This window comes from Protopterus annectens, chromosome 8.part0, assembly GCF_019279795.1.
Source record: "Protopterus annectens isolate FY-2018-M chromosome 8.part0, PAN1.0, whole genome shotgun sequence".
Classification (NCBI taxonomy): Eukaryota; Metazoa; Chordata; order Ceratodontiformes; family Protopteridae; genus Protopterus; species Protopterus annectens.
Window position 1 is genome coordinate 1,854,750,541 of NC_056741.1, and position 20,110 is coordinate 1,854,770,650.

Here is a 20,110-nt window from a genome sequence, read left to right on the forward strand (position 1 = left end):
TCTTTATTACAGTTCTTCTTAGATATTAATTATACCACAGAGATAAATAAAATGATATGGGACTCATTAAAAGCTTACATATATGATAAAACCCTAACTTGGTATAAAAAAAAATCAGAGATGGGATTCTGAATTATTAGATCTGCAATTCAATCTTTTGTCAGTAAAAGCTGAAAAAAAATCTAAATAATTTGGAAATGAAAAAGAAAGTAGAAGTACTAAACAATAAATACAATGAAAGTCTAACATATAAAACTAGTTTAGTTAGCTTAGAAAAACTAAAAATTAATAACTTGGCCACTTCTCCCAAATATCTAAATAATTTATCCACAAGAATCAAAATACAATCAAAAGCTAGTAACAATAAAAGTATCTTCCATGAAAAGAAAGGGAAAAATGTCTCGGATATAGGTGACACTCTGGATGCCTATAGAAATCACTATATGGAACATTTCCAAAAAGAAAATATACATATCGATCAGTTAAATCTAGATGAAAAATGTTCTAATATAAAAAAAAAATACCAGAAAAATTAAAACTAGATCTGCAAGCACCCATATTCTACAAAGAAATCACAGATACAATAAAAGAGGGAAAAAATAATAAAGCTCCAGGTATAGATGGCATAATTATGGAAATATATAAACTTTTTCTTCAAAGATTCTATCCCTCTTCCATAAAACTCTACTAGAAATTTAGTCACAAGCTTTAATACCACCCTCTTGGAGATATTCCTTAATCATGCCAATTCTAAAGGAAAACAAATCCCCAAACCTCTGTACCTCATATAGACCTATATCATTATTAAATAATGACTATAAGATATTTATGACAATATTAACTAACAGAATGAAAATACCACTATCCAAAACAATAAATAATGATCAAACTGGATGTATATATCATAGACACACACATGACAATATTAAAAGGATAATTTCTCTTATAGATTATGTTAATAAAGAAAATAAAGAAACACTCACAATTGGCTTAGATATAGAGAAAGCCTTTGATTCCCTAAATTGGGACTGTTTATTCAAAATCCTAATGCCATTTGAATTTCCTGCATCCTTTGATCATCTCCTAAAGAATATATATATATATATATATATATATATATATATAAAAATATATATATATATATATATATATATATATATATATATATATATATATATATATATATACACCTATATATATATATATATATATATATATATATATATATATATATATACAGAAATAATTTAGCATATGTCATGTTAGATCCTTTTATCTCTGAATCTATATATATATAACAAAGGTACTAAACAAGGATGTCCCATGTCAATGATTCTATTTGCTCTGGCTATTGAAATATTGGCAGATTCAATTCGTAACAATATAAAAATCAAAGGAATAGATGTTTATGAACAATACAATACTAAAGTAATGTTATTTGCTGATGACATATTATTAACATTATCTAGTACAAAAGAGACAGAAGAATTAGCTATATTAATTGACAAATTTCACATGACTTCAGGGCTCCATTTCAATAAATCAAAATTAAAATTTTTATTTTTAATTAAAAAAAAAAGAACTGCAGACTAAGGGGGATCACATCATGGGGAAACAAGAATCTACCTTAATATCTAGGAATTGAGTTATGCAAGGATACTAATGAATTAATATAAAAAAACTACAATACTATCATCAACACAATTAAAATCTCTGTGGAAAAATGGAGCAAACTAATATTAACATTTGAAGATAGACTAAAGTTAATAAAAATGTTTTTACTGCCCAAGATCCTATATATAACCTTGGCAATACAACTGTTACCAGAAAGGAATATAATTTAAGAAATTAATTCATGCCTAATACATTTTTTATAGTTTCCCAAAAGAAACAGAATAGCTTTAATGCATCATATCAAACCATGGAAACAGGGAGGATTAAACTTTCCTGATATAGAAACATATAAAAGCATAAATATCTAAAACAATCTCAGATTAGATAATTACTAACTGTAATATCAATAAATGAATTTGATTTACAAAAAAAATTCAAATAGATTAAAAACAAATTGCCATGGCACATATGTATTAGTATGCAATATAACATAACTAATCCCACTAAAACTCATATGATTAATTATTACATTGACTCATTTAGGAAAATTATTATTGCAAATATAGATTTAAAAATCTGGTTTGATCTTTTAACACCATTTATAGTCAAAAAGAACTTTCCACATAAAATATATAGAGAAATTATTAATTCCTGTGAACAGAAATGATTTGTTTGTTGGCTCCATTGTATCAAAGAACTAAAAGTTTTAGATATGCAAGTAATTAAAACAATATACACAATTCCACAACAGGCTTTTATATATGTTTCTATATCTATGAACCTAATACTAGTCTAAAGTTGGGAGGGTGGCCTAATGGTTAAGGTGTTTGCTTTGCAAACATAAGGTGCAGGGTTTGAGTCCTACAAGGGACAATTGGCTAGGCTTAAAATGGCTCACAAGGGCAGTTAGCTTAGTAGTAATCTATGAAACTAATCTATGAACCTATGAACCTAAAGGACTGGCTAACATTACAGAGTATTCTGTCATATTCGCAAGATTTAACTAGAATAATTAACAATTCTTCATTTAAATAAATACCTAAATTTATGAAATACATATATAATCACTTTGGCATGGGAAACAGTATTTCAAAATTTTACAAAATATTGATAAACTATAAAACAACACCCAAAACCTCATATTGGAAATATATAACAAAAGGACACTCAATACAGTTAAATGAAGATATTAAAACAGATATCTTATTATCAATAAAATATACATCCTTTACATAATACTGGAAAGTTTTTAATTGGAAATGCTTGCACAGAGCATTCTTACCCCTAGACAGAATCAGTAAAATTAGTTCTTCCATAAAAGGAATATGTTGGAGATGTGAGCAAGTACGCAATGCAGATTGGAGCCACATTTACTTTGACTGTGTTAAAATTAAGCCATTTTGGAATGGTATTAATAACTTCCTGCAAGCTTTATTTAATGAATCATTTTATTTACTTAAAGCTCTTGTATTATTAAATCTGAACGAAGGTCCTCATTTGAATAGGTCAAACATGTATCAAGTATGGACTATACTTGCAATTTCAAGGAAGTGTATAACAAGAAGATGGAATACAAACACAAGACCAACTTTGGAAGACTTCTACAGCCTACTGCAGAACACAGCATTATTGGAAATTAAAATTAAAGAACTAAGAATTTATCCAAAGCCATTTATCAGCAACCCTTTGGAAAAGTCTTATTGTTGATTGATATTATACAATAATTGATTAGACACTCTGATAAGGGATTGGACATACTTATAAAGTAACTGTATACATTAAGATCTGTTATACTGTCAGGATAATGTAAATAGTGTACATAGTTATTTAAGATGTTATGTATAAATACTATGGAATTCATTCAAATGTATTTGAAAAATAAAAAAAAATTGAGAAAAAAAACTGGTCATTTGCAAAGTGGTTTAGCAAGCATCATTATCCCACAGTGCTTGGTTCTCTGCTTGAGTTTACTGTGGCTCCTTCTGTATGGAATATGCAGGTCCTTCCTGTCTCCTTGTTGTATTTATCCAGCTGCACTAGTTTCTTGTAACACCCCAAATTCCTGATGTAGGTGAAATGGCATTCCAGCAATTTCCATATAGGTGGCTGTGTAGGGTGCCACCATTTTACATTGAGTAGGATTGTTGCAGCACAAAATCAGTTCTTTGTATCAGTTAATATTCAGGCTGCTTCTTTGTGTGTGTTTGGGTTTTCTCCAGGTACATCACTTTCCCCGACATTACAAAGGCATGCAGTAGGTGGACTGGCAATTTTAAATTTCCATAGATGTGTGTGTGTGTGTGTGTGTGTGTGTGTGTGTGTGTGTGTGTGTGTGTGTGTGTGTGTGTGTGTGTGCACATGTGTGTGTGTGTGTGTGTGTGTGTGTGTGTGTGTGTGTGTGTGTGTGTGTGTGAATGTGTCAGAGACACAGAGAGAGAGAGATAGAGATACACAGTGAAGGCCTGGATATCTACGTCCATTCCCTAATTGCCAAGTAAACTATATGGGTGTCATCAGCTGTAGGAGTTGGATGCAAATCCATAGGGATGGATGGATGGATGGATGGATGGATGGATGGATGGATGGATGGATAGATGGACAGATGTATGGATGAGCAGATGAATAGATGCAAAGAAGGAAGTAAGCAGTGTAAGAGAGAGTTCAGAGAAAGTCACTGTAGCTTGTACAGGGATACTGTACTTCTACAGTGTTACTGTACTGTTTAAGAGTAGAAAGCTGCAATACATTACTGTAATCATTATTTTTTTCCTGACAATCACAGATTGGTATACAGGTGGCTAACTTGTGTGTAATACAGTCTGAAGAAGCGATCTGGGTGGAACTCTGCAACTTCTTTATTCTACAATTTTGGTACTTTGTGTCATTGTCAGAGTGAACTCAGTACTCAGTCCATTTTCTTTGCTAACTTGTGATGGGGTTGGGATAAGGAGGCATGTTGTATTTATGAATCTGACACATATGTTCCTATAGCCATTTGTTCTTTTACTTTAATCTGTCATCAGAAAGATACTGAGAAGGACATTGCCTTTTGGGAAAATACTATGACCATTTGTTCTTTCATTTTCATCCCAATCTAACACCACCAAAGGGATACAGAGCACGGGTCTATATTAGAAGACCAAAATGGAAGTTACGCGAATACCGAAACATCAACTCGGAAAAAGTGAACCGCGAGAACATTGAATGCCCGAAACTGCAAATTTCAAAATAGCAAATTGCCATAGCTGGCCCTTATCTGGCATAGGTCCTTAACTTAAATGTGTGATAGTTACTGACCTTAGGGTTAGGGTGCAGGTTAAGGTAAGTACATATATAGTATACTTTATGTTCTTTTGGGTACATCTTTCTCTTAGCAGTCCTTGTCTTTGACTAAGAGTTGTAGTTATTATTATTGGTTGGTAATGTTTCTGAAGTCAACAAAGGATCATCCCCAATGGAGCAAGGGTCCTGCTGTATATTATGTGGTGATGTTGGTGACAGCCAGCAAGAATAAACTAGCAGAAGAGAGTTTCAATGTCCATCCACCAAACAGGGAGTCTCATACATTGGATAGGTTCAAGAAGCAAGACTACACATCAATGACTTTTGCAATTAGGGTGCTGAATTATTTGGCACACGTTACTTACTTCCAGAAAAATTTGACCAAGGAGCTCTCTAAATCTCTCTCTTTCAGTATCCCTGTCTGTGGAGCAAAGGACGTCCTTTGATTCATAGTTGGCTGTCCTTCAGTTGTTATCCAATGTCACGATGCATCTGATTTTCAATGCCACGTAAAGAGCTTCTTAGAGCAGCTGGTATCAGCATTACTGTTACCTGGATGTGGATTGTGACTTTGTGGAACATTTCAAAATGTCTTTTATTAATGACCCCTATGATGGACAAGACTTTTTAGTGTGAAGGTTAAAAAAACTCTTTCCAGACATTAACAAAATGGTACGACTCTGTCTGCCATAGGAATCAAGTTGTCTACCCCTAGAGGACCTTCTCAAGGAATCAGAAGAGTGGTAAGAAGATTTGCTTCCATAATACACAGACAGAGCCCCGCATGTGGTGAGTGGGGGATTACAATGGTTTGGTATATCAACAAACAAGGGTAACTTAATCTTGCTACTTATGTTGATGTGCCACGAGTATGTGACAATGACTGATGTCTTCCCACTACTTTCTGACTGAAACACACATTTCTGGGGTCTATCCTCCTCAATCACAGGTGGTCCCTTGATTGAACAGTAGAAATATTCAGTCACTGCAGCTGTCAATGTTGTGACCTGTTTGCATCTCCCCACAACACCAAGTGCAGCGACTATTTTGTTCTAATCTTCCAGGAAGAAGAGTCACCAATGGATGGTTCTGGTCCACATTTTATACCTTTCCATCTATCCTTCTAATGTCCAAATTTCTACAGAAAGCTCAGGCAAGAAAGGTCACAGTAATCATCATTGCACCTTACTGGAATTGACAGGTGTAGTTTCTCTTCCTCTGGCCTCATTTACTACACCCTGCATGGGTCCTATTACATACTCCAGATAGTCTGTCACATTCATCTGGATTTCCTCACCTGGACATTCAGTCACTCAAACTAACCACATAGTTTCTCCTGTTCCAGTGATGACTAGACAGTCTGTCCCTCTATCACTCATGTTTTGACTTCTTCTTAGAGGTCTTCTAAGAGAAAGATATCCACAAGCAAGTGGCAGGGATTCACTGTCTGGGCTTCTGGCAAAAATGTAGACCCCATTTCAGCCCCTCTTCTGGTCATCCTAGAGTTTCTCGCAGTTTTTTCAGGATGGAGACAACTATTCCACTATCAAAGTGTAGCTTGTTGCTATTTATTTCTTCCTTTCATATTGGGTGGGATCACACTCCCATTGCATCCCTCAGTCTTTCCAAAGCTTTTTTCCACTCAGGGAGCTGGTTCTACCATGGGATATTACAATATTATTGCAAGCTCTGACCCCCCCTCTCTTTGAATCTGCAGCCAAAGTTGATTTGAAGTACTTACCATGGAAAACTGTGTTTTTGGTGACCATTACCTCCATTAGGAGGACATCAGAGCTCCATGCATTTTCTTCAAAACCTCCTTACATGATCTTTCACAAAGATAGGGTATCTTTGACAACTAACCCCTCTTCCTAAAGTGGCTTTCTTGACATCAGCCACTCACTCACTCACTCACTCACTCACTCACTCACTCACTCACTCACTCACTCACTCACTCAGTCTCCCATTGTTCTTCCCAAATTTCTCTAGAAAAGGCAAATACATGTTACACTTGTTAGATGTGCACCGCCAAGTTATGCATCTATTATCATAGAACCAAAGCTACCAGAAAACCTGACCAATTATATGTATCCCTTTCTTCATCCAAACTCGGTAAAGGAGTATCCAAAGTCACTGTTAACCACTGGCTCTCAGACAGCATCACTTATGCTTATAAAGAAAAACTTTTGGCATTACCAAAAACTCTCAAGGTTCATTCAACAAGAGCTGTAACTTCAACTATAACCCTCTTCTCCAGGATTCCCTTTGATGACATCTGGGCTGCTGCCAGATGGTCTTAGGTTCACACCCTTATCTGTCATTATAAACTGGATTTTCAATCAAGGTCATGAGCCTCCTTTGGTTTGGCTGCACTTTGGAATATCCTTTCATGAAACCAGCCAAGAGTTATGACAGTTTGATCTCTGTCCCATCTGTTGAGGAATAGATGGAAGAGGCAACCTTGGATGCAAAAGTTATGAATTCACAATAATGATAAATCTGTGTAGTCTGCTTCCATCCTTCCTCAACTTCCCCACTTCCTGCCCCACCCATATTGTTCTGTTTTTCCATTCCTGGGGTGATCTTTTTGAGCTTCCTTGATGGAAACCATAGGTTTTATTGTGAGTTTACACATATACGCTGGTGTCTTTATTTGCTTCTTTCCTGCTGCCTGGCCTTCTGTTAGATCCTTAATTGTTTTGAGTAGTCTACCTTTGTCTGATACTGCAGGTAAACTTGATCTGAACTAGCTTGCTTGCTTGTTGCAAGAGGATTATGGATAGAAGGCAGGAGTCTGGGCACTGGATATGAAGCTTGGAAGTGGGCAAAATCAGATCCAATATGGATCTGAGTACCCATCTGTTAAGGAAGGACAGAAGCAGACAGCACAGGTCTGCCATTATGATGAGTACATAACCTTTGTTTTTAGTCACTTTATATTGATCTTTAGTATCAGTACTAATATGAATCTTGTTTTTCTTTCCAGTAGCACCTATATTCTCTGTCCATTCTCTTAACTGTAATGGCATCTTAACGAGACACAAGTCTTTCATTTGCTGCTCAGTTATTCTCATGAACATGTATCACTGGCACCCTATGCAGCTTTATTTCTGCATGACATTTAGCTACCAGGCAGTATGCCTCTAGGTTCTAGATGACTGTCACTGGTGAAATGACACCCAAACCCCATGTGCAAAAATTGGAAAAAGGGCTGTGGATGGAAGGATTGCTGGATGAATGGATTTTCCTGCAAACTTTCTAAGAATACAAAAAATCAACATAGTAAGGAAGAGGTTCAGTGCTGCAGATCTCTGCAGTATTCAAGATGTTTCTATGACTGTATTACTATTTCTGAATCTTTACAGTATCAGCTTCTCTCTTTTTTATACTTTGAAATCTTTGTATCATTCCTGGATTCATACAAATCAGATTGCTTAGAATATTTGACAAATTGAATCATTAACCATTACAATTTGAAACTGGATCTCACACATCTTATTTTTGTATTCATTTGTCAACAGGTTTTTACCCAACAGTTTACTTGATACTCTGAATATCTAGCATTGTGCACCAAGCAGTCTTTTATTATATGCATTTTAGCCATAGTGTTTCAAAATTACCTCTAGAGAAAACATTTCATTTTGCCTCTGTGTCTAGTTTAAATTTCACATTTTGCTTACTTATTGTCACATTCATGTTAGGACAAGAATAAACAAATCTTTGTGGGTTCTGCTCAAGCAGCTTTAAAACATACAAACACATTACTACTGTTGACTATTGACTCTACCGTAAGTAACTTATATACAATTAATGACTTAGATTATGCATGCTTACTCCCTAGCTGCTTCTACAAAATGGCACTAAGGTTGTGCATGTGTGTGGGTTATATATGTGCACATACTGCCTTGCATGCTTCTTAAAGATACAAGCACACACTTTACACTCAGATCTACACTTATTGTCCATATATGTGCCAACTGTCTGATTCACCCTAATCATACTTTTACTAATGCATTTTCAGAATTTACTGTGTCAACTTTTTTTTTCACTTTTGTAGTACCAAGAGATAGCTTATTTTCATATTTCTGTTCAGCACTATGCAAATTATTTTGAATTTCACTTGTCTTCTTTTTCAAGCATTTTTGTAAAATGATTTTTTCTAGCACATTTTCTCTAAAACTGATTAAATATAAAATATTGCTTCTTCTTGTAATTATAGCAGCAACAAGACCTGAATTTAACTGAGACAGGATTCTTATGCACCTCATGGCTCTTTTTCTCTTGACCATTAATTTTGCAGTGCATTCTCACTTTATTTTTTCATGTTTATCTTTTTATTTGACTCACGTGTTATGTTTTTTCCTCATTTTATTCTCATTTTATCTTGTTATTTAACTTAAGTTATGTTATACACTGAGTAGTTATTGTCTTTAACTATGTGCTTATTATTTCACTCACTCTGCAAATATCACACTTTTGATACATTTAAGTCTGCCATTGCTAATAACCTTCTGCTTGTTTGGTCATTTTTATGCAACAAATGATGATGTCTTTTAATAAAGAATCATCCACCTGTACAAATTCACTTTCCTTGGCTTGGTTGTTTGAGTTAGTAATGAAAACATCTATTTCCCTGTAGATTTTCATTCCCTATAAAAAAAAAGAATTGCAAGTAGATGCTCTTTTTCTCAAGGGTTTAATTAATTCTCAATCAGCTCTTTTGTTCCACTGTTTTGTTTCTCTCCTGTTCAGGAAAATCAAAAATAAATACATTCAGGATATCTTCCACAATAACCAGTATAAATGTTGTACACTGTTCATTTTCTGGTTTGTTGCTCTTTCCCTTTCTGTGGGGAATATATTGAATTTCTTGATGGACAGCTTGCACTTTACTGTTAAACTGCCTTACAGTGACAGTATTTCTTATGATTGTAATTGAATTTTACTTGTGTATTTTTAAAGTCAGAAACTCTCTAAAACAAATATAACTTCTCACTTCTCCAAATATACTTGCTCATTTCTGGTACCATGTAACGTTTGGAAGTTTGACAATATGCTCCAAAAGCAACATAGATACTGAGGATGGGTTACCAGCTTCCATAAATTATTTAAGCACACTGATTCTGGAAAGTGCAGCATGTGACATGCAACCTTCTTTAGCTATGAATTAGGAGATTCAGAGATATATCCTCATATACTACACCATCCAATTATGCGATGACCTAATCTAATCTTCCTACACCATACTGAGACATTGCATAATTCTGAATAATATACCATTAGTTTCTGAGTTGTTTTAGATCAACTATTTGCATTGTGAACTGTCTGCTTTGCAGAGTAGGTCATCCTATACTGTGTTCTTAAATTACTGTGTGGATTGCAGTTTGTGATGTATCACAGAGATTTGGCAAATGACAGTTTAATGTTGGAATGGTGTGCTGGAAGGCCTATTAGGGTTAGTGATTATGCCAGAGTTAAGCACTTTTGTTAACGGAGCAGCATCTGCAAGGAAGTCACTGTGTACTTAGTGTGTTAGACTGGTGTAGCTCATGGCAGCATTACCATACTGGCAACAGATAGGTATCACTATCACCTCCTTGAAAATACGTGTGTGTGTGTGTGTGTGTGTGTGTGTGTGTGTGTGTGTGTGTGTGTGTGTGTGTGTGTGTGTGTGTGTGTATGTCATAGTTTTGACCATGTCTCAGTTACTGTTGGCAGGATTACACTGTAAGGCACTGGGCTGACAACAAGGAGGGTGAAATTAATTCAGACTGGTTCTCTGATATTAACTGGTAGTCAACAATGTTTCTGATGGTTTCTCCTCTGCAAAGTGGAACCTCCTCTCCTTCAATGGTGTAGATTGTGAGATCATAGTCCCTGACCATTAAATATTAATTTGTGGAATAATGTTGGATTTAGGCATATATGGGGACTTTCTGGAATTATCCCCAAAATATTTGAGTTGTTTGCCTTAAAAAGCCACTTTCTTAATAATCAAATCTGCCCTTGTCCCCAAAACTATAGACCACCGTAAACAAATTCTAAGACTTTGCTGACTAGTATGACTATTTTTGATTTCAAGTAATAAATGTAAATCCTCTGAACTCCTTTGGCATTTCTACTACAGCTAAGGTATGTCAGTCTCTGTCTTGCCTCTATAATCATTATTAGGCTAAATCCTAAACTTCCCATGTATTGAAGTGCATAAATGAACTGTTTATTATGAAGGCATCTACTGTTTTTTTACAATGAATGCCATTAAAAACTACTGTATGTGTACTACTAACACCTAACCAGATTGTATAAAACTTTCTACTCTGTGTACTACTAATTCCTAGGAAATTGTACATTTTCTTACACTGTTTTATTATTGTAAATATCTTGTTGTAAAAATCTTTATCTGTAACTGGAGCTTTTCTCCCTGGGCTTCCACTGAAAATGGGTTTCTGTCCTAGTGGACTTTCCCGGTCAACAAATGTCAATAAATAAATAATAAACAAATCCCAAAAATGTAGTCACTTGGTATGATTGTAAAATGGACGAATTGATCTTACTCACACCGCAGTAGATTTTCTTTACTGATATGGAGGTATACATTCTCCACTGTTGATCATGTCTTTCCACAGAGTGGGACAAAGAAGTTATGAGTTTGTTATCTACAGGACAGAGACAGTGTAGAGTGCAATTGCCACATGCATGCTTGAGGAGGAAGGGGGTGGTAAACTAAACTATGTGAGTCCAGTTGCTGTAGAGCATTACACACTCATGGCTCTGTTCATGATGTTACATCCCTGTCATTTGGCCATGGTGTGATAGACAATCCTTTCCAACATTCAAGAAGGGTTTTCATTCATGCAACTGAATCCAACCCAAAGACTGATGATGGATGCTTCACTTTTGGGGAGGGGAGCTCCCGTCAGATCCTCCTTACCATATAGAACATGGCCTCCTTTGAAGAGGGATCCTCATGCCAAACCACAGGAGCTTAGTGGAGTCCTCCTGGACTTTAATGCTTTGGAAGAAAATCTGCTTTGGTGGCACTTACAACTTTGTTTTGACAAGCCATCCATTGTTTAGTATTTTAACAAACAGGAGTAATTCTCTGCTACTTGTGAAAAGTAAAGTCAAAGAGGTTCCAGTCATTGTAATTTAACAACTTGCTACTGAACTTCCCAATCACTGTAGCTAGTAGAACATCACTGTTGGTGCGGTTTCTTTGTGTGTAATACAATCATTCTTTTTTCGTGGATTTCATTTTGTATAGAGTTGATATGTACGTAAAGTGATGCAGAGGAGTTGTAATTTCATGAATCATAGGGGAAGCAAAAGGGGGGCATATGGACAATATCATATGTGCAGAGAGGCAAGGTGTGTGTGGCCATAGGCCACAGACTACAGAATCATGTTATCAAATGTTAACATTCTCAATAAACTTAAAATACTGGCTGCATTTCTGAGATGCTTCTCTGGGCCTTTCCTATAGCTGTGGATTTAAAAACAATACCTGGGTTGGGTTTCCTGGATTTAGAGAGTGATTTTTCTCCCCCAGCAATGCATTACTCACCTCTTTTGGTTGATTTCATGGAACAACAAGGAGATTGTGATGAAGGCATCCTTCCCTCCATGGAAATGGAGGTTCCTGCATACCATGTGACCATTCCCATTGATTCCAGACCTCATTGCAAAATTCACTGGTAAAAGTCAAAAACCTTTTTGTCACTCCCTGTTAGTTGAGAAAAATAAAATGCCAAGCTCTAATGTCTTCAGTTGTACAGCAACTTCTACTAAAAGACTGGGAACACACCAGTGGTTGTGCCGACATGCTAACCTCATGGTCTATGTTCTGTTGTAGTCTGTGTTATACAACTGGATGTCCATGAGAGCTGTAAGATATAACAAAAACTAAAGCCTTAGACCTAATGACCAAGCAAAAGATGTCACTTTGATGGAGTATCCTATACTATCCCTATTCCATTAGGTTCCAGACGTGTCTGCCCTATTTCAGGCAACTGTATGATTTGGGCCTCAGTTGTTCAACTGGCAGAGATCATGTGTCATTTATTTCTGCCATGTGGCCATGTGAATGGTAAACTTGTGTCCAAACAGTTTCTTTTTGGAATTCTGCATGTCTGTCTCCCTTTGGAGGACTAATCTTATCCATTAATTCTGAACTACATGACTGAAAAGCACTGTTGAATTTTTTTTCTTAGAAAATACTTGTTCAGTTAACCATCAGTTCTGCTTGTAGGATCTTTGCGGGTCCTTATATGTAGAATACATTGTCTGGTATCTCACAATGACTGAGCATCTCTTATAATCAATCCACATTTCCTAATTGCAACTTTTATAAAAGTGATGTCGTAACTGTCTTTGAGCCATCCATCCATTTCATTGTTTTCTTTGCTGTGATTGATATTGTCCAAAAGAGCACTTCCATGGTGGGCATGCACAGTCAGTTCCTGGTTTGCCTGAAACCAATGCATCAGCTGAGGAAGACAGAAAAGCTATTTGCTTGCCTTACTAAGATTGTACATGGAGATTCTTAATTTTATCATCTTTTGTCATGTAGCATATCAATGCCTGGAAGAAAATGCTGAAGTCAAAAACCACACCACTACAGCATGGCTGCTTCCAGTACTTGTGATGCCTACTTGGCTCTTTCAGGTGTGGTGCATATGTCTGGGGTGCTGTTCAAATGGTAGAACCATCCATAGTGTAGATTGGAAATGCCATTAGAGCTCTTGCTTCAAGGGAAGCAGGGCCTTCTGAAAGATTACTTCACCTGTAGAAGCTAGTAACATGCCATTTTTAAGCTTATCATAGGCCATTATATGCTAAACTGTATGCATACTGGGCTTGTGCCATGGAAGTTAGTGCTTAAGTACAAAACCCTTATCCAAGAATAGAGGAAGGTGCCTCCTGTATAAGTCTTGCTGCCTGATGCTCACACCTTGGAAGAAAGAATGGGTTGCAGAGTTCTCCTCTTTCAGATAAATTAATTTGTCAGTTGGGCTGGCAGAAGGAGGAAAGCTTGTTGAACAGAGGGAAAAAGAGCAAAAGTAACAACCAAAAAAGTCTCAGTTGCAGCCATTGTGCTGTGTGTACTTAGTCACTGATTCACTGCAACCCCAGATGTCAGTTCTCCTTTAGTACCTTTTAATCTTTCTTAATACCCTTCCTCTGGATTCTTCTGCCCAGGTTACTGAACTTCACAGGAATTAAACTCAGCTGTACACCCACCAAGGAGGGTTTTCAATATTAGGAGTGTCTCAGTATGGTTTGTGATGGAAAATGCTTGGACTACGATTGTGTTGGTGTAGTTTGTTTTCATTTATATAAATATGTGATTGCCTATGTAGTAAGTGATGGCTTAACAAAGATGTTTCTTGTTTAAAAAAAGCAGTAATTGAATAATTTACGTAATATTGCTTAGGTTATATGATGTATAGCAATATATGTGAAGTATAATGTTTGCTATATTAACATAGTTTGATTACTTTCATATGAATGTAAATGTCACAAGTGATAATTTAGTGAAGGTGCTTGAAAAAAATGTTAGCTATCACAGATACATTTCACTAAATCACTTAATCTATGAGAGAAACCTCCTTGGTGGCTCAAGGTACCCATGTGTGTGGATAACTCTCCATCTAGTGACTACTGTTAACATTTTCTTCAAATTGGATAAGTGTACACTTTTATTTGGCATGTATTTACTTAGTGTGAACAAAATGGACCAGCACGTGGAAGATTGCTCCAACATTAATTTATTATCAAGCCATTAGTTCAAAATGTAATGGTCGCAAACCATTACCAAAGCAAACCGGTTTCGGCTTAAACAAGCCTTTATCAATGCTCAAAACTGAAAAAGGTCTCCGCCATTTTTGATTCAATTTATATTATGTCATTATAGATAGGATAGTATTACATAGAAATTTCAAAGCAGGATGGCACAGGAAACTTAACGATATGGAAAACATGTGGATTATTAAACTGGGTGGCCTGTTTAGACCTGGATTAAATGTATCAGAATAGTAATGATTAGATAATGCAAGAGTACTACATTGTATTTTTTCAATGGATATATTGATATTCATATCTTGTACATATTATTAATATGTATGCATAATATAGTTTTTCTGTATTTTATTATATGCATACATATTTTGGATAATTTTATTCTGATTTATCAAGGTGATATATATGAGCAATATACCAGAAGGATTTAATTTATAGACTCATATATTTCCTACACAGAGTAGTATGTATATACATATGATATATTGTTTTCAATTTTTCCATTTGTAACTGCAGATCTATGATTTGGTGCTTTATATGTATGTCCCTTTAAGAGCTGGATTATAAATTGAATCAAAAATGGCGGAGACCTTTTTCAGTTTTGAGCATTGATAAAGGCTTGTTTAAGCCGAAACCGGTTTGCTTTGGTAATGGTTTGCGACCATTACATTTTGAACTAATGGCTTGATAATAAATTAATGTTGGAGCAATCTTCCACGTGCTGGTCCATTTTGTTCATACAGTTGTTTTTTTGGGACCGTGCACGTTGTCCTGCGTGCGTGTACTTTTGACTGAACATGTATATACTTAGTGTCAGTTTTGTGCTATTGTTTTGGATTTTCAGGAACCTTGTGCACTCAGTTTTAATTAATGGGTGGGTTCCGGAGGCTAGCCATGCTCTTATAGTGCAATATAGACTTCATATCTCAGCATGAGTTGGCATAAGGAGCATGTATCCACAAATGTAGTCTCCAAAAAACAGCTGCTGAACTGCAGTGAACATAACTGTAGTGATTTATCCAGGGTACCTTTTGTTGACTATGACTCTATCATTATAGCTTCCTAAATCAACAGATACAGTAAAATGTATATGGTCCATGTGAGTATAAGGACAAGATACTCTTTTAAATGTTTTGTGAATGACATTTTTTTTAATATGGGATGGTGAAAGCTCTTATTTGGAGCAAATTATTGAGTATTTAAACCATATCACTGATTTTTGAAATTTTCAGTAACATGTTTCTTTGATAACATTGATTATTCGGATGTTAGTTTAGTTAAAGATGAATATAACCAGACTGATACCCATATTTTTAAGAAGGATATATATAAAAATAGGTATACTCATAGGAACAGCATGCATGTTCGGCATACATTTAAGGGTATTGTTAAAAAACAATTTTTAAGAACAAGTAGATTAACTACTGATGATAGTAAGTGTAATGATGACTTAGATAATATGATGGAGGATATGAAAATGATTTATTACAGGATGGAAGAAATGAGATTTCCCATAAAAGGAATTCTGAGGCACAACCATGTTTTGGACAGAATTATGTGGATGTTCCTAATAATGATAATGGAATAGAGAGCCATGGGTATGTTCTCACAACATATAGTAGGAGATTCTTTGGGTATAAGAGACATTCTAACAAAAAACTGGGGGATACTCACAGTTATGCCTCAACTGGATAACATAAGAGAGAAACCCTCTTTTGCTTAAAAAATGTTCTAATCTGAAAAAAATGTTATGTTATAACTATCTATCTATTAAACCGACTAGATATATGTTGAAACCTGGAACATCTCCATGTCATAATTGCACATGTTGCAATGATATTATTAGAGATCATGAGTTAAAGCTTCCCATTATTGATAAGAAATTTATATTTAAATGCTATGCCACATATAACATTTTGGATATAGTTTATTTAGCGAGCTGTACTGAGTGCCCTGCCTTTTATGTTGGTCAGAGTACTAGGAAGCTAAGAGAAAGAACTGTAGAACATAAGTCTGAGATAAGAAGAAAAATCATCAGTAATGCTCTGGCTAAACATATGATAGAGAAGAGTGTGACCAATAAATTCCTGTTTAGATACATGGCAAAAGAAGAAGAGGGGTGGCGAATTGAATAATTCTTTGGAATTATGTTAATGAATGGATAATACATTTGGATGCGGATTGGAGTCTTGGCTTAAACATAACAGTTAGCATAAAACAGGTTCTGAAAAAGAAACAAATGATGTTAAAATGGTAAAATTACTTATGCATTTATTTTATATATCTTAGATATGGTTTTAAATGTAAAGTTGTTATGAAATTGTCTTTATCATTGTCCTTGTGTCTTTTAGAGTTTACCTTTGGCTAAATTACTACTAATTAGGTGGAACACTTGATTGGGCTGTGCCAGAATGAGGGTTTTATTTAAATGGTATGATGCTTATTAGTCACTAAACACACTGAGGAAGGGTTGTTACCTGAAGGCTTTGTGGATTATTTGGAATAAACTACAGTTTTTACTTTTACTTCTCTGCATATCCGCTTTGTGGAGTTCTCTTTTTTTTTGCATTTTTTAAAACCCATTTCCCACAGAGGCCTGGGGAGAAAACCTCCACATTAAGTTCACATTAAGTTACACATTATGTACAATAATAATTTCAGGGTAAAAACATCTATGCATGAACTTATTTACACAATTTTTAAATATTTTGAATATTTCTTACATGAACATAGCATTTTAACACAAAAATGAGAAATGAATGTAAATTGGCTAGTTATTGCATAAATAACACACAATAGCAATTAATGTATTTATAGCATGATGGCTGCAGGGAAGACAAATCAAACTGGGGTGTTTTTGAGTTTAATAATAATTTACAGACAGGCAAGCAGAACATAGATTTAAAAAGAAAAGAGAAATATGAAAGGAGAAGTTAAGGAAATGAGTGGGAAGATAAATGGACACAGGAGGAATTGTAGTTAGTGGTGGTGTGTGAGAGAAGGGGGAAAAGTAATAGTTTAGGAAATAAGTGCAGTATGAGGATGAGCCATAAAGTTCAAAAAGATTGAGAAGCAAAGTAGCTGTAAGAGATGGGGAAAGTAATATCACTTAAGCTAGCCAGGAAGAACAGAACCATCTCTGGCATAGGTGCTGTTTAAGCAAAATTATGAAACTATTTAAGTTTTCTATCTGGTTTAACTGTGTGAGGATTTCATTTCAGAGTTTTGGCACATAATGAGAGTAGAGAGAGTCTCCATCAGTGCTGAATGTCTTACTAATAAATAGTAAAATTTTATTGGTAGATTGAAGGTCTCTAGTGGGTGGGTAGACCAGCAGAGTATTTTGTATTGATGGGCATTTGTATAGACAGGACAATAGGCTGTGGATAATGATTAGTTGTGAGCATGTCAATTGTATTTTGAGTTCAAGCCAGTTTAATTGTTTTAATGCAAGGCAGTGCTGTGTTTTATAAAGTTGTTTGGTTGCAAGTTTAGCTGTTTTGTAGTAGCAGGAGGCTAGTTTAGTTTTATCTGTAGTGCTGATATTTGTAAGAATAGGGGAAGCATATAACAGAGAAGGAAGGAGGTATGTTGCTGCTAATAATAATCCTTGCTTGATCTGCCAGGTAGTGTTTGAGTGTTTTATAGAGGGAGCCAAGTTTTGGGTGAGTTTTTTTGATGGAATAAAGTATATAGGATCAAATTTGTGGCTGTCATCCATTATGAATTTGATCAGTTTAGTTTGTCTTACAGTTTCTATTTATGTGTTATTACTTGAGGTAACATAAAATGTGTGTTTCTGGTTAAGGTGTTGTTTTGGAGTAAATAGCATATTTTTTTCCATTAAGCAGCAAGTTAGAATTTTTAGCCATATTTAAAACTCAGTGAAAGATTTTTGATTGGTTTCCTGAAATTTTGTATGGATGGGGCAGAGCAGATAAGGGTTGAATTGCCTGCATATTGTACAAGAGTGGCAAGTGTTGTAGCGTTATGAAGTTTTTGAAAATATTACTAGAAGGGAGTTGAGTATTCACCCTTGGGGAACAGTAACAAAGACTGGTTGAAATGCTAAAAGGTGCTGTTGCCATTTAGTTGCCTGCTGATGATTGCATAAATAACTGTGAAACCAGGAGAGGGACGGGTAAGCGAAACCTAGAGTTACAAGTTCAGAAAGGAGCTTTTGGTGGGACACTGTGTTAAATGCTTTGGAAAGGTAAAGGAAAAGTGAAGAAACAAAGTTGCCCTCATTTCTGTATTGGTTTACTCTGTTGGTGAAGTTGAAGGGGGTAGTAGTAGTTGTACTATGGTTGGGCCTGAAACTGTGCTAGGTGTTGGTGAGAAGGTTTTGTTTGGTTAAATGTTTCATAAGCTGAAAGTGAACACATTCCTCAAGGATTTTTGAGAGGGGGTAATAGGATACCGATAGGTCTATAGTTTGTTAACTCTGTTGAAGTGCCTCCTTTTGAAAGAGGTATAATAATGGATTTTTTCCAGATGTGTGGGACATAGTTTCCAGTTATTGACCAGTTGATTAGAATGGTGATGGGGAAGTCTAGTGCTTCTGCACCTATTTTGAGGAACTCAGTGGGAAGGTTGTTGCTTTTAATTTGGCTAGCAATTATTTATGGTCGATGTTGGAATGGGCTGAAAGCTAAAAGACAGTGTGTTGATTTCATGAACAGATGGAAATTGAAGTGGTCATTAATTAGTCATAGAAATGACTGGATAAAATGAGTGTTGACCTGAGAGGCAATGGACTCTTTGTTGTTTGAAGTAGAAGGACAGTGTGTGGTGGTATTGCCAGGGTGTAATAGTTTATTTACCTTGGGGTTGTTTTAGTTCTTTTTTGGAGATTACTGTAGTATGATTTCTTTTCAGATTTAACAAGGATCTTGGTACAGTTTCTGAGATCCTACACTTCTTCTTGGTCTGAAGAAGTGTATGTAATTTGTTATACTGTGCTTTGTTGGATTCACTTATTGTTTTCTTAGTTTTCGTAACTTTTTGAAGTTCTTTGTGTTTTCTACAGTTTCTGAGATATCAAAAATTTTGGTAGACATGTTGTGCTTTATTCTTACACCATTCTTTCCAAAGTTTCCATGTTTTATCTCTTTGCAGCATGAGCTGTTTGGTCTCTTTTATCAGCCATGCTGCTGTGCTAGATTTTACCGTTCTTGCCCAAATTGCTGCTAAAACATTTAGTGTTTTTAGGAAGGTATAATTTAAGTGAGTAACTACTTCATCTAGGGGCATTATTCTTAATACATACCAGATGTAGCGGGACAGAGCTGTAATAAATGTGTCTTTGTTAAATTTGGTTAAATTGTGTACTTGTTTATAGATTATTTGTTTGGTGAACCATGTTGTCTGCTTACATAGGTTGGGAGGTGGTCACTTATAGTATCTGGTAAACAGG

The 20,110-nt window shown here is 35.4% G+C and overlaps 1 protein-coding gene across 2 annotated transcripts in view; it reads left to right on the plus strand.

Annotated features, from left to right (window-relative positions):
- LOC122809676 (fibulin-7-like) overlaps positions 1 to 20,110 on the plus strand; it is a 545,587-nt gene that overhangs the window by 259,094 nt on the left and 266,383 nt on the right. The gene's annotated exons all lie outside the window — the stretch shown is intronic.